The following is a 13,828-nucleotide window of genomic DNA, read 5'->3' on the forward strand; positions in this document are numbered from 1 at the left end:
AAAAAACATATAATAAATGTTATTTTAAAATGTACAATGTTTGACCCTGTTTATAAGAGAGACCTTTTTAATGTGATAAAATTTACTTTAATGTAATTATTTCTCCCAACAAACCAAATGCTTGTAAGCAAGCATTACCTTGAACAATGCTAATTTTTTTTTAGATACGAACCAATCTTTTTTTTTTTTCACTTATTTATTTATTTTTGCTGCACTGATCTTATTGCTATGCTCAGGCTTTCAATAGATACAATGCATGGGCTTCTCATTGATGTGGATTCTCTTGTTTTGGAGCATGGGCTGCAGGGCATGTGGGCTTCAGTAGTTGTGGCACACTGGCTTAGTTGCCCCATTGGCATGTGAGATATCCCTGGACCAAGGATGGAACCTGTGTCCCCTGCATTGGCAGGTGGATGCATAACCACAGGCCCAACATAGAAGTCCTAAAAAAAATTTTTTTTTTTGAAAGGGAAATTCCAGCCAGTTTCTACATTTAAAGTAATCACAGTGATTCAGCAGTGACAGAGTGAATCTATTCAGATGGTCCCATACACTGAGCATCCACGGTCCATGACTTTAATCCCCATTTGTTGTTGCTGTTCTGTCACTCAGTTGTCTCCGACACTATGACCCCATGCGCCGCAGCATGCCAGGCTTCCCTGTCCTTCACTGTCTCGCAGAGTCTGCTCAAACTCATGTCCACTGAGTCGATGATGCCATCCAACCATCTCATCCTCTGTCACTCACTTCTCCTGCTCTCAATCTTTCCCAGCATCAGGGTTTTTTCCAATGAGTCAGTTCTTCCCATCAGTTGGCCAAAATCCTTGTTGTCCAAGGGACTCTCATGAGTCTTCTCCAGCACCTCAAATGATCTAGAAAAATAATTAATATGAAATTATTGCCATTTTAACCATCTCCTGAACATGCCTTGCTTTATTTTAGAAAACTAATTTCCAGATTTCCTGCTTTTGCTTAGAAGGTAAGAGTTACATAAGCATCCATCTTGAGCAGGTTGACCAAAAAATGCATCCTGGCCTAGGTCTCTAGCTAGGAACTGGGGTTTGTGCCGTGGGGTGAGAAGGTGGAGCTCTGCAGAGCCTTTGTGTAATTGTGGCTTTATAGGGTAGTCATGGGTCTAGAACAAGCTTGACTTTTGGCCAAAGCACCTCATGTTATTTTCAACTATTATAAAAGGAAATGAAAGGGAATAAGGTGTAGTGTTCTGGTGCTATACTCTGCTTTTTAAAAGCAGGATGGTTATGCAGAGTCTTTGAGCACAGCAAAAAGGTTTTTTTATTTATTTACTTTTTCCTCTTCCTATTTATAGCCAGATCAAATTCTTGAGAAATCTAGGTAAGGGGACGAAGTTGAGGTTAATTGGTGTTAAATTCAGGAGAATTGGAGGAAGCCAGGAAGATGGAAGAAGTTGTTGATGGGGCTGCAATGAATAAAATCATCACCCTTCTCCTGCATCACACCCCTCTGAAGTGTAACCCATGGCACTTTGTCTTTAGTCAGTCCCTCCCGCTAGCCCCGTGAGGACAGGAGAGTGCCTCAGCTTTGCCCACTGAGCACAGGGGTGGTTGGCCCAGTTACTCTGCCCTGTGTTAAGAAATTGGGCCTGCAGCCCAACACACAGGGCACCAGACCCATCCATTCTGCATGTTTTGGCAAAAGTGACTGAGGATCACAGTCCAACAAATACCAAAGCTGCTTCTGATTCCAGACTTACTCCTGAGTGCATTTTCTTGTAAAGTATAATCAGGCTCCCTCCTGATTGCCCTTTGTCTCAGATTGCATAATAAACATGCTTTTGTTTAAAAAATTGTTTTGCATTGTCACTTCTGAACTATGTTGATGATCTCATATCTGACATAGCAACAGAGTTTGGCTTTTTGTTTTTATTTTCACTCAAGCAGGGTTCTGTCTTCAAAGAAGACAGAAGAATGACCTGAGAAGTGTCACTCTTTCGGAGGCCAATGCTAAGGTGAAGGATATTGCAATATGCAGGGAGAGGATAACTCTAAAAGATGAACTTCAGTAAGGTACTTTTGAGCATATTTTCCATGGGATTTTAGTAGATGAAAAAGATCCAAATATGGAGAAGGAATGGCAGCCCACTTCAGTATTCTTGCCTGGGAAATCTCATGGACAGAGGAGCCTGGTGGCCTACAGTCCATGGCATCACAAAGAGACAGACACAACTTAGCAGCTGAACAACAACAATACACAATCAGGCAGATTGTGATTTGGGGAAACACTGCTTGATGGAAACGTAGAATAAAATGGAGAGTGAAGTGACCTAGCAATATGGAGCATAGAGTTTTGGAAGGAATTAAAAGTGTATAGAATAATAGTTGCAAATATTCAAACAATAAAGTCTGTGGCTAAAGGAAAAAAAGAAAAAGATTCAGATAAAGAAAAGCAAGTATTTGTAAAAACAGTTAAAGATCAAACTTCTGAAATTCACGTGACAGTGATGCTCACTGAGAGTTGTAAGCTATGAGGTCTTCATCACAGAAATCTTCCTATCACCAGGGTGTGTATAGAAGGAGAAAAGCCCTGGGGATATTGCCTTATAAGAATTGGGGGAATCTTAGATTGTTTTTAAGGCAGTGCCAATTAGTAGAGGCCCATATCTATCTGTCCAGAAGGGAAGTCATCCACCAAGATGTGACTGTTAGGAACTGTATCACTGAGGACACACTTCAAGTTAAGATCGCAGACAATGCTGTCTCCAGAGCCTTGTTCCCCACGGACTATCATTGCCTGGGGGACAATGAAAACAGGCGGGTTTGGTGAATGGCCCTTGAAAGTCTGGTTAATAATGAGTTCTCCAGTGCCAGTGACCTGGGGGCCTTCAGAGTGATGCTGTGGGAGCTAGCTTTTGACTGGGCCAAATGCCCTACGTGGACATGGACCCCTTTGACATGGCTGCGTGCCCTGAAAGATGGTTACCACACTGTCCTGAGGAACTGTTTACTGTGATGGCTTGTTGCTGGCCCTTCTATCTGGAAGAGAAATCCCAGTTCCAACAGTTGGTCATGTTTAGCCACGTCTACCGCTGGATCATGGAGAAAGCAAGAGAGTGTCAGAAAGACATCTATTTCTGCTTCATTGACTATGCCAAAGCCTTTGACTGTGTCGATCACAATAAACTGTGGAACATTCTGAAAGAGATGGGAATCCCAGACCACCTGACCTGCCTCTTGAGAAACCTGTATGCAGGTCAGGAAGCAACTGTTAGAACTGGACATGGAACAACAGACTGGTTCCAAATAGGAAAAGGAGTACGTCAAGGTTGTATATTGTCACCTTGCTTATTTAACTTATATGCAGAGTACATCATGAGGAACGCTGGGCTGGAAGAAGCACAAGCTGGAATCAAGATTGCTGGGAGAAATATCAATAACCTCAGATATGCTGATGACACTACCCTTATGGCAGAAAGTGAAGAGGAACTCAAAAGCCTCTTGAGGAAAGTGAAAGAGGAGAGTGAAAAGGTTGGCTTGAAGCTCAACATTCAGAAAACAAAGATCATGGCATCTGGTCCCATCACTTCATGGGAAATAGATGGAAAAACAGTGGAAACAGTGTTAGACTTTATTTTTTTGGGCTCCAAAATCACTGCAGATGCTGATTGCAGCCATGAAATTAAAAGACGCCTACTCCTTGGAAGGAAAGTTATGACCAACCTTGATAGTATATTAAAAAGCAGAGACATTACTTTGCCAACCAAGGTCTGTCTAGTCAAGGCAATGGTTTTTCCCGTGGTCATGTATGGATGTGAGAGTTGGACTGTAAAGAAGGCTGATCGCCGAAGAATTGATGCTTTTGAACTGTGGTGCTGGAGAAGACTCTTGAGAGTCCCTTATACTGCAAGGAGATCCAACCAGTCCATTCTAAAGGAGATCAATCCTGGATGTTCATTGGAGAGACTGATGCTAAAGCTGAAACTGCAATACTTTGGCCACCTCATGCGACGAGTTGACTCACTGGAAAAGACTCTGATGCTGGGAAAGGTTGGGGGCGGGAGGAGAAGGGGACGACGGAGAATGAGATGGCTGGATGGCATCACCGACTCTGTGGACATGAGTTTAAGTGTACTCCGGGAGTTGGTGATGGACAGGGAAGCCTGGCATGCTGTGATTCATGGGGTCGCGGAGAGTCGGACACGACTGAGCGACTGAACTGAACTGAACCATGTCCTAATGATTACAGATGAGTTGCTAATTGCACCCCATGTTCAGCTATATATCTTGAAAGAAAAAGATTGAAGAATTTGTACACCTGCCTTAAAACCACCACAGGTAAATACTATTAATAATCTTGTTTTTTCCTCTTAACATTTTGAAACATTTTTTTCATTTCATTAATTATTTTGTTACAATGTTACTTTTGATAACTCCCTAACATACTGTATGAGTCTAACACCAGTAACTTAACCAGAATCCCACTGGGAACATTTTAATTATTTTGAAGTTTTTGATGTTTGAATAATACTGCAGAAACTTTTTGTCACATAAATGTCTATATGTGTATTAGTCACTCAGTTGTGTCCGACTCTTTGCAACCCAGGAACTGTAGCTTGCCAGGCTCCTCTGTCCATGGGATTCTCCAGACAAGAACATTGGAGTGGGTTGCCATTCCTTTCTCCAGGGGCTCTTCCCAACCCAGGGATTGAACCCAGGTCTCCTGCATTGCAGGCAGATTCCTCACCATCTGAACCACTGCTGCTGCTGCTGCTGCTAAGTCACATCAGTCGTGTCTGACTCTGTGCGACCCCACAGACGGCAGCCCACTAGGCTCCTCTCTCCCTGGGATTCTCCAGGCAAGAATACTGGAGTGGGTTGCCATTTCCTTCTCCAATACATGCATGCTAAGTTGCTTCAGTTGTGTCCGACTCTGTGCGACCCCATGGACAGCAGCCCACCAGGCTCCCCTGTCCACGGGATTCTCCAGCCCAAATGTCTCTATAATCCATGACTATTTAACAAGGTTAATAGGTAGACTAAAATGTCATTCGTGTGGAAATGGTTTCAGCAACTCAGAGAATGGAGCAAAAGACAAGTGCTTAATAAGACATTGTCTGGACACTCTCCAGGGAGGGAGGGGTGGAAATCCTGGCAAGTGGTTTGGATCCGGAAGATTCCAGACTTCTATGGGATTGTAGCATAATGGAGGACAGAGACAGCTGTCAAAGCCAGGGACCTTTTGCTGTGATTCAGCAGGGAGAGCATGAGGTGTGCCCAAGGGGACAGAAAAGACAAAAGAAACCAGAGGAAGAGCAGTCAAGTGCTGAGACATGGTGAAACCTGAGTCTGAGGAGTCAGCAAAAAACAGTCAAAGATGACTCAGGACCCAGGAAAGGGGTGGGTGAAAAGTCACTTCATGTTTTTGTGGAAATCTATTCCAAAAACTGAGTTGTGTATTTTCTATTTGTCCAACTCAAACTATTGGGGGATGTAAAAAAATCTTTAAAAGTTTATATGTATCTAATGAAATTCCATAGAGTAAATGTTTAACATCCAGGCAGAGAGACCATGTGCACCCTGCTTATCTTTACTACTGGGGACAAATTTCTGGCCTTTAATCCTATTATTTTCAATTTATAAAAAGGACATGACATTTTTCAGATTTGCTTAAAGTTTAAGTTTTTTGAGCAAAGATTGTGGGCAACCTTGCTTAAAGACTGTTTGAATGGTTAACAGGACTTCCCAGGTGGTCCTAGTGGTAAAGAACCCTGCCTGTCAATGCAGGAGACCTAAGAGATTCTGGTTCAATCTCTGGGTCAAGAAGATCCTCTGGAAGAGAGCATGGCAACCCATTCCAGTATTCTTGCCTGGTGAATCCCATGAACAGAGAAGTCTGGTGGGCTAAGGTCCATAAGGTTGCAAAGAGTTAGACATGACTGAAGCGACTTAGCATGCAACAAGCACAAACGGTTGACACGCCTTAGAAGGGAGAGGTTGGCTACTGCCCTGTAGGGACTAGAGGTTGTCCCCTGCCCATCAGGGCCATGTACTCACATTCTAGGCTTCTTTCCTCCAAAAGAGACTTTGTTTCTATTCCAGAAGAAAATACAGGATCTTTCTTACTGAGGAGGAGAGCAGGAGTAGATGTGTCAGCCATCTATTTAAGCTCTGAGTTTCATAACCTGGAATTTATGCATAAACCCCACTGCCCACACAGGTACATGTTCCTCTACCCTCTTCCCCCATGCCCCCCATGGGGAACCAGGGCTAAGTTTACTCGACAACGAAACAGTCTGATCCTTGATCCAGAGATCTCACAACAGGATGGTGTATGTACAGTTGGCTAGCATGTATGTTTGTATGCATACATATACACTTGTGTACTGGTATATACATGCTACCCAGGTATACACACACACTCATAAAGACTCACATAAATAACTGTGGTAAGGTAACTCATTAACTCTCAAGTAGGATCTCAGACCTGTCAGAGTTTCAGACAAAATACCGAGAAATGGATCAACAGAAGCAGTGGGATGTCTCGAGATCAGGGTAAAAGGATGATGAATTCCCCACCCTAGTTGCTCACTTGCTCTGATGAAACAAGCTGCCATGTTTTGTGCAGCCCTATGGAGAGGCCCGGGCTTCCCAGTGGGTAAAGAACCTGCTTGCCTTTGCTAGAGACCTAAGAGCTGCCAGTTTAATCCCTGAATCGGAAATATCCCCTGGAGGAAGGCATGGCAACCCACTCCAGTGTTCTTGCCTGGAAAATCCCAGGGACAGAGGAGCCAGGTGGGCTGCCGTTTATGGGGTCTCACAGAGTAGGACACAACTGACGCGACTTAGCAGCAGCAGCAGCAGCAGCAGCAGGCAGAGGCCCGGGCTTCCCTGGGGGTAAAGAACCCGCTTGCCATTGCTAGAGACCTAAGAGATGCCAGTTCAATCCCTGAATAGGAAAGATCCCCTGGAGGAAGGCATGGCAACCCACTCTCCAGTATTCTGCTTGGAGAATCCCATGGACAGAGGGAGCCTGGCATAGGGTTGCAAAGGGCCGGACACAGCTGAAGCGACTTAGCATGTACATACACACATATGGAGAGGACTGGGCTTCCCTGGTGGCTCAGCTGTGAAGAATCCTTCTGCCAATGCAGGAGACTTGGGTTTGATCCCCGGGCTGGGAAGATCTCCTAGAGAAGGAAATAGCAACCCCCTCCAGTATTCTTGCCTGGAGAATTCCACGGACATAGGAGCCTGGTAGGCTACAGTCCATGGGGTTACAAAGAGTCTGACATGACTGAGTGACTAATAAACAATAAACAGAGAGGCCCACATCACAAGGACAAAGGACAGCCTCCTGCCAACTGCCCTCAAGAACTGAATCCAGCCCCCACCTCATGTGTAAGCTTGGAAGCACATCCCTTTCCATTCAGGCCTCAAAGGGACCACAGCCCCAGTCTCGTGAGACTCAGTATCAGAGAACCAAACTACAGTGAACCACTAGAAATGGTGATGTAATAAAGGCTGTGACAAACCTAGACACCGTATTAGAAAACAGAGACATCACTTTGCTGACAAAGATCCATCTGGTCAACGCTATAGTATTTCCAGTAGTCAAGTACGGATGTGAAAGTAGGACCGTAAAGAAGGCTGAGCACCAAAGAACTGATGCTTTTTAACCATGGTGTTGGAGAAGACTCATGAGAGTCCCTTGGATAGCAAGGAAATCAAACCAGTCAATCTTGAAGGAAATCAATCCTGAATTTTCATTGGAAGGACTGATGCTGAAGCTGAAGTTCCAATACTTTGGCCACCTGATGGGAAGAGCCAACTCACTTGAAAAGACTCTGATGCTGGGAAAGATTGAAGGCATGAAAAGAAGTGGTCTACAGAGGATGAGATGGTTGGATGGCATCACTGACTCAGTGGACATGAGTTAGAGCAAACTCTGCAAGATGGTGAAGGACAGGGAAGTCTGGCATGCTGCAGTCCGTGGGGTCACAAAGAGTCGGACATGACTGAGTGACTGAACAACAAGAATAAGGCTGTAGTTTCAAACACATAAGTTTTGGGGTAATTTCCACTAATATGTGCTCTTACCTATCCTGCAAAACTGCTCAGATGCATCCCATATGTGAAATGTTAGTCGCTCAATCATGTCCCAATCCCTGTGACCCCATGGACTGGGACTTGCCAGGCTCTTCTGTCCATGGGATTCTCCAGGCAAGAATACTGGAGTGGGTTGCCATCTCCTTCTCCAGGAGATCTTCCAGACCCTGGGATTGAACCTGTGTCTCCTGCATTGCAGGCAGACTCTTTATCATGTAAGCCACCAGGGAAGCTCAAGCCTATTGATTATAGAATATTGCCCCTGACATCCTCACCCCCCCACCCCTCAGCTTCTCATAAAGTGTTAACACACAAAAACAAATGGAGGCCTGGTCTCCTCCGTTCAAGGACAACTTAGATGGTTTGATACAGGGGTCTCACACAGGCAGCACTGCTTTTCAAGAATTTAAGGTAATTATAAATTCACCTCTTCCTCCTGATTTGTGATCTAAAATATCTTTCTTCCCACTCCTGACGTAATATGTAATCATTCACAGGCAGGAGTGGGGGCAGTCAAGGGGGTGTGCAGCTCTGCACTAGAAACTTTGCTCTGAGGAAGGGGACAGGGGTGGGACCACGGGGCTCCCCCAGGAAATCTAGGTGGGTGGGGGATCCTACCCTAAGGCCCTAAGGTTCAGGGGAAGGGAGTTGGGTCTCCATGAGGTTGCAGGGCTGAACCACCAGACCCACTGTGATGAGGATGCAGAAAGGACAGCAGGGACAGAAGGGGAAGGTGGCCCCGGAGTGGCAGGAGGCTCACAAGTGTGGGGCCACAGAGAACCCCAGCAAGCAGGGCCCCACCAGCCCTTCCCAACAGCTCTGTCAGAGCCAATCTGCACCTCCAGGGAGCCCAGCAGGCCCAGAGAGGACTCAGAGACACCACAGGGGGGAGGCTGTGCAGGAGCCCGGCCAGGCTGGGGCCCCTCTCCCAGGGGAAGAGCGGGAGGAGGCAGATGGAGGAGGGGCCGAATTCCGGTCCCCCAGGAATCTGGCACCTGGAAATCTTGAGTCAGAGCGGGAGACACACCCATGCAGGATGAGCCTGAGGCATAAAGGGGAGAAGGAAGGAGTGGGTCACACAGCAAGACCACACCCCTGTACCCTTCACTCAGAACTGCTCCAGAGAACCAGAGGACAGGGAAACACACACACACACACGCCTCTTTTTATATAAAGTTACATATTTAATTTGGTCACAAATTCATAAAATTGTATATTTATAGAAAACTATATAATTTTATAACATTTTAATATTTTTATAACATTTAACATTTTTATCACATTCCATATTTAAAATTACATATTTAATTTGGTCACAAATTCATAAAATTGTATATTTATAGAAAACTATATAATTTTATAACATTTTAATATTTTTATAACATTTAACATTTTTATCACATTCCATATTTAAAATTACATATTTAATTTGGTCACAAATTCATAAAATTGTATATTTATAGAAAACTATATAATCTTATAACATTTTAATATTTTTATAACATTTAACATTTTTATCACATTCCATATTTAAAATTACATATTTAATTTGGTCACAAATTCATAAAATTGTATATTTATAGAAAACTATATAATCTTATAACATTTTAATATTTTTATAACATTTAACATTTTTATCACATTCCATATTTAAAATTACATATTTAATTTGGTCACAAATTCATAAAATTGTATATTTATAGAAAACTATATAATCTTATAACATTTTAATATTTTTATAACATTTAACATTTTTATCACATTCCATATTTAAAATTACATATTTAATTTGGTCACAAATTCATAAAATTGTATATTTATAGAAAACTATATAATCTTATAACATTTTAATATTTTTATAACATTTAACATTTTTACCACATTCCATATTTAAAAGTACATATATAAAGTTACATATTTAATTTGGTCACAAATTCATAAAATTGTATATTTATAGAAAACTATATAATCTTATAACATTTTAATATTTTTATAACATTAAAATTTTTATAACATTCCATATTTGTCAAGATGTATAAAACTATAATATTTGTATATAACATTGCATATTTAATTTGGTCACAAAGTCATAAAATTGCATCTTTACATAAAATTGCAAAATTTTTATGTAACTGCCATTTAATTTGGTCACAAATGCATCCAATTGTTTACTTATATAAAATTATAAAATTTTTATATAACATTGCATATTTAATTTGGCCACAACTTCTTTAAATTGCATATTTATAGAAAATTGCAAAATTTGTATATAACATTGAATATTCAATTTGGTTCAAAATCATAAAATTGCACGTTTACATAAAATCATAAAATTTGTATATGACACTGCATCTTTAATTTGGTCACAAATTCATTACTGAGGAGAAACCTGAACAGGCATCCAGTCTTCAAGTAAAACTTTAAATTGTCACATTTGCATTGGCATAAAGCAGTAATGCTTCCCAGATGGCTCAGCAGGCAAAGAACTCACCTGCAATGCAGGGGACACAAGACACGCGGGTTCGATCCCTGGATTGGGAAGATCCCCTGGAGTAGGAAATGGCAACCCACTCCAGTATTCTTTCCTGGAGAATCCCATGGACAGAGGAGTCTGGCAGGCTATAGTTCATGGGGTCACAAAGAGTCGGACACGACTGAACGACTAAGCACCCATAGGAAAGCAACAAAGGAGTCAAATTTCACGTTTCTTGGAGGTTCTCATTAGTAAACACACAATAAACGTGTACAAATGAATACAGATGACAAATACTGACAAGGCTGGTACTGTAGATGGGCACTCAGGGAAGTCTTCTGAGAAAGGGACAAGTGACCTGACACTTGACTATTTATGTTTTTAAACTGTTTTACAAATGCACATGCTTTTTGTAATACATAGGTGACAGTTTCAAATTTTATTGTATCTTATTTATTTTAGCTGTGCGGACTCTTCATTGCAGCACACAGGCTCCTCTGGTTGTGATGCGCAGGCTCTACAGCACATGGGCTTAGGAGTTGCGGAGCACATGCTTAGTTGTGGTATGTGGGATCTCAGTTCCCCAGCCAGAGATTGAACCCGGGCTCATTGCATTGGGAGTGCAGAGTCTTAACCACTGAACCACCAGGGAGGTCCCAAGAATTCATTGCTATCTCTTTCTGGGGATGAAGGCAGAGTGTCCTGCACCGAAGGAACAGCAAAGACAGGAAACACCTGACTTCCAGGAAAGGGAGGGACATCAGGGCCACAGGGGTGTAGCACCAAGACCATGGGGTCGGCCCTTCTAAAAACACGAGTGAACCCCACACACTATCCACTTGTACCTAAATTTTAGGCAATTCCAGTTTTGACCACACCAGTCACATCAACCTTAGGGAAGACAACAAACAAGCCTTGAGATGGACTAGACCAAAACCCCGCCTGAGAATTGCTTCTGCCATTAAATTATCCTGCAGTGACTGGCATACTATGGAGAAGGGTTTAGCGGAAATAAAAAAATATGTATTTTTTTTTAATTAAAAAAAAAGACAAAACCCTAATATAGCAGTCATTTTAGGTCAGCTCTCACAGTATTTAAGAATCAGCATTTCTGTGTCTTTTCTGCAGAAGGACAAGGCTTACAGAGGGGCTGAGATCCTAAATTAGCCAATTAAAACACAAAAAGGCAATTCTGGGCTCAGAGCACCAGTATCAAGGGGGGGCCCATCTACTGCTGAGCAAGCCAACACTGAACATAACCCAGGAGCCCGTCCATTCTTCCTCCCAGAAACCATGGCAGATCCCTGTCCTCTCTTCCTTGAGCCCAGATGGAATGAAGCTCACTGATAAGACCAGACGTGACACAGAAACTATCTGACACTCATACCTAACCCACGTCCCACCCTAACCTCCCAGATGAGCAAGAGGAAGCCCGGGGAATGACAGCCCAGTTCACGGACCCCAGACGCAGTGCTGCACGGGTGTGCCGCTTCTCCTCCCTCTCTGCTCACTTATTAACATCTCCCTATAAAAAATACAAATATTCACACAGCTACCAAGTTGACATGTTTAAAGCCTGGACCCTACAGAAGTCGCCAGGCAATCCCAAAGTGGTCAAATTCCCCCAGCAGCGGGCTTGCTCTCCTTTGTCGTTGCTGTTTTGTAGGTTTTTGTTTGTTCTTGCCTCATAGATTGTGGGATTTTACTTCCCGACCAGGGATTGGACTCAGGGCTCTCAGTGCAGAGTCCTAACCACTGAACAGCCAGGGAATGCCCTCCTTTTGTATTTCTAATTGCTTTGGATTGCCAGTGCTCAACCAGGTAGCCCACATAAACAACCTAGAAATTATATTTCCAAAATGTTTTTCTACACATAAATACATGCACAAACATAAAAGTACAAAGACATACAATATGTTTGCACTTTAATGATATATATTACAAGTTGTGGGGCTTCCCTGGGTGCTCAGTCGGTAAAGAGTCTGCCTGCAGTGCAGGAGACCCAGGTTCCATCCCTGGGTAGGGAAGATCCCCTGGAGAAGAAAACAGCAACCTACTCCAGTATTCTTGCCCGGAGAAATCCCATGGACAGAAGAACCAGTCTATGGGGTCACAAAGAGTTGGACATGACTCAGTGACTAACACTTTCATTATAAGTTACGTCATTAAATGCATACATACTAACATGAATGACAAATTTCAAATAAATACAAATAAAAAGTAGAAGTCTATTAGGAGCGTGTCCTGAACTGAAAGATTGAGGTCCTCAAACGCGCAGGGCACAGCAGAACCTGTCTCACTTTCTTCACAAACATGTTAATACTTTCCTGAGTTCAGTAGGTGCTCTTGAATTGTCTCTTTTGTCAATCTTTGCTCCAGCATTTCCAAGGCATCCATCAGGGTGTTGACTGAGGTCCCCTGTCCCTTCTTGGTGACTGGCAGCATTTCACACAAGGAGAGACCCACGCTTATTCTCTGGCCACAAAGATCTCATTTCATGTGAGGCCCAGCTGCTTCAGGAATGAATCACAGAAGTCACAAGGAAAAGATAGCTTCAAAGTCACTGAAGAATAGCTTCAGGCCTAGGTTGGGGAAAAGTCACAGAGACAGAGTTGGAACGAGCTTTCACAAAGGCATAGGACCCTCATGGAGAAGGCAAAGGCAAGCCACTCCAGTACTCTTGCCTAGAAAATCCCGTGGATGGAGGAGCCTGGCAAGCTGCAGTCCATGGGGTCGCTACAAGTCGGACACAACTGAGCGACTTCACTTTCACTTTTCACTTTCACACACTGGAGAAGGAAATGGCAACCCATTCCAGTGTTCTTGCCTGGAGAATCCCAGGGACAGGGGAGCCTGGTGGGCTGCCGTCTATGGGGTCGCACAGGGTCGGACACAACTGAAGCGACTTAGCAGCAGTAGCAGCAGCAGAGGACCCTCAAGTCAGGCCTAGACTTTAGGGTGGGAACCTGAGGAGCGCCCCCTGCTGGTAAGCCTTCTGCTCTGCGCCCCTTGACTTGCTTCCCAGCAGCAGAGAAACAAGCCACGCCGGCATTGGGCACCCAGGGCAGTGGGGGACAGCCCAGGTCAGCAGAGAGTCCTGCCCTAAGCAGGGGGTGAGGGCCCATCTGGAAGAGGAGACTGCTGTCACAGAGGGAGAACGCATTTGTGATAGGAGGCAGAAGGTGGGACAGCGAGGGCCAACAGACCTCAGAGGAGGGCACCTGCCTTTCTCAGGAGGGTGAAGTCCCCTGGCGGCCACCTCTGCACTGGGGAC

At 43.7% G+C, this 13,828-nt stretch overlaps 1 protein-coding gene and 1 long non-coding RNA gene across 6 annotated transcripts in view; both read right to left on the bottom strand.

Moving 5' to 3' along the window:
• Positions 1 to 789: 789 nt before the first annotated feature.
• LOC148777372 (uncharacterized) lies at positions 790 to 7,112 on the bottom strand. The gene is made up of 3 exons (XR_016037772.1): positions 7,062 to 7,112; positions 6,030 to 6,097; positions 790 to 872 (listed from the first exon to the last, which is right to left on the bottom strand). It is a non-coding gene; the product is annotated as an uncharacterized LOC148777372 (long non-coding RNA).
• Positions 7,113 to 12,996: 5,884 nt separating this feature from the next.
• LOC129556896 (tumor necrosis factor receptor superfamily member 10A-like) overlaps positions 12,997 to 13,828 on the bottom strand; it is a 37,340-nt gene continuing 36,508 nt past the window's right edge. For all 5 annotated transcript variants that reach the window (XM_055427225.2, XM_055427222.2, XM_055427224.2 and 2 more), the window contains one exon: positions 12,997 to 13,136. The gene's annotated coding sequence lies outside the window, so the exon portion shown is untranslated. The remainder of the gene's footprint in view (positions 13,137 to 13,828) is intronic.

This window comes from Moschus berezovskii, chromosome 7 (genome assembly GCF_049115385.1).
Source record: "Moschus berezovskii isolate FMDL1 chromosome 7, NW_MosBer_1.0, whole genome shotgun sequence".
Classification (NCBI taxonomy): Eukaryota; Metazoa; Chordata; class Mammalia; order Artiodactyla; family Moschidae; genus Moschus; species Moschus berezovskii.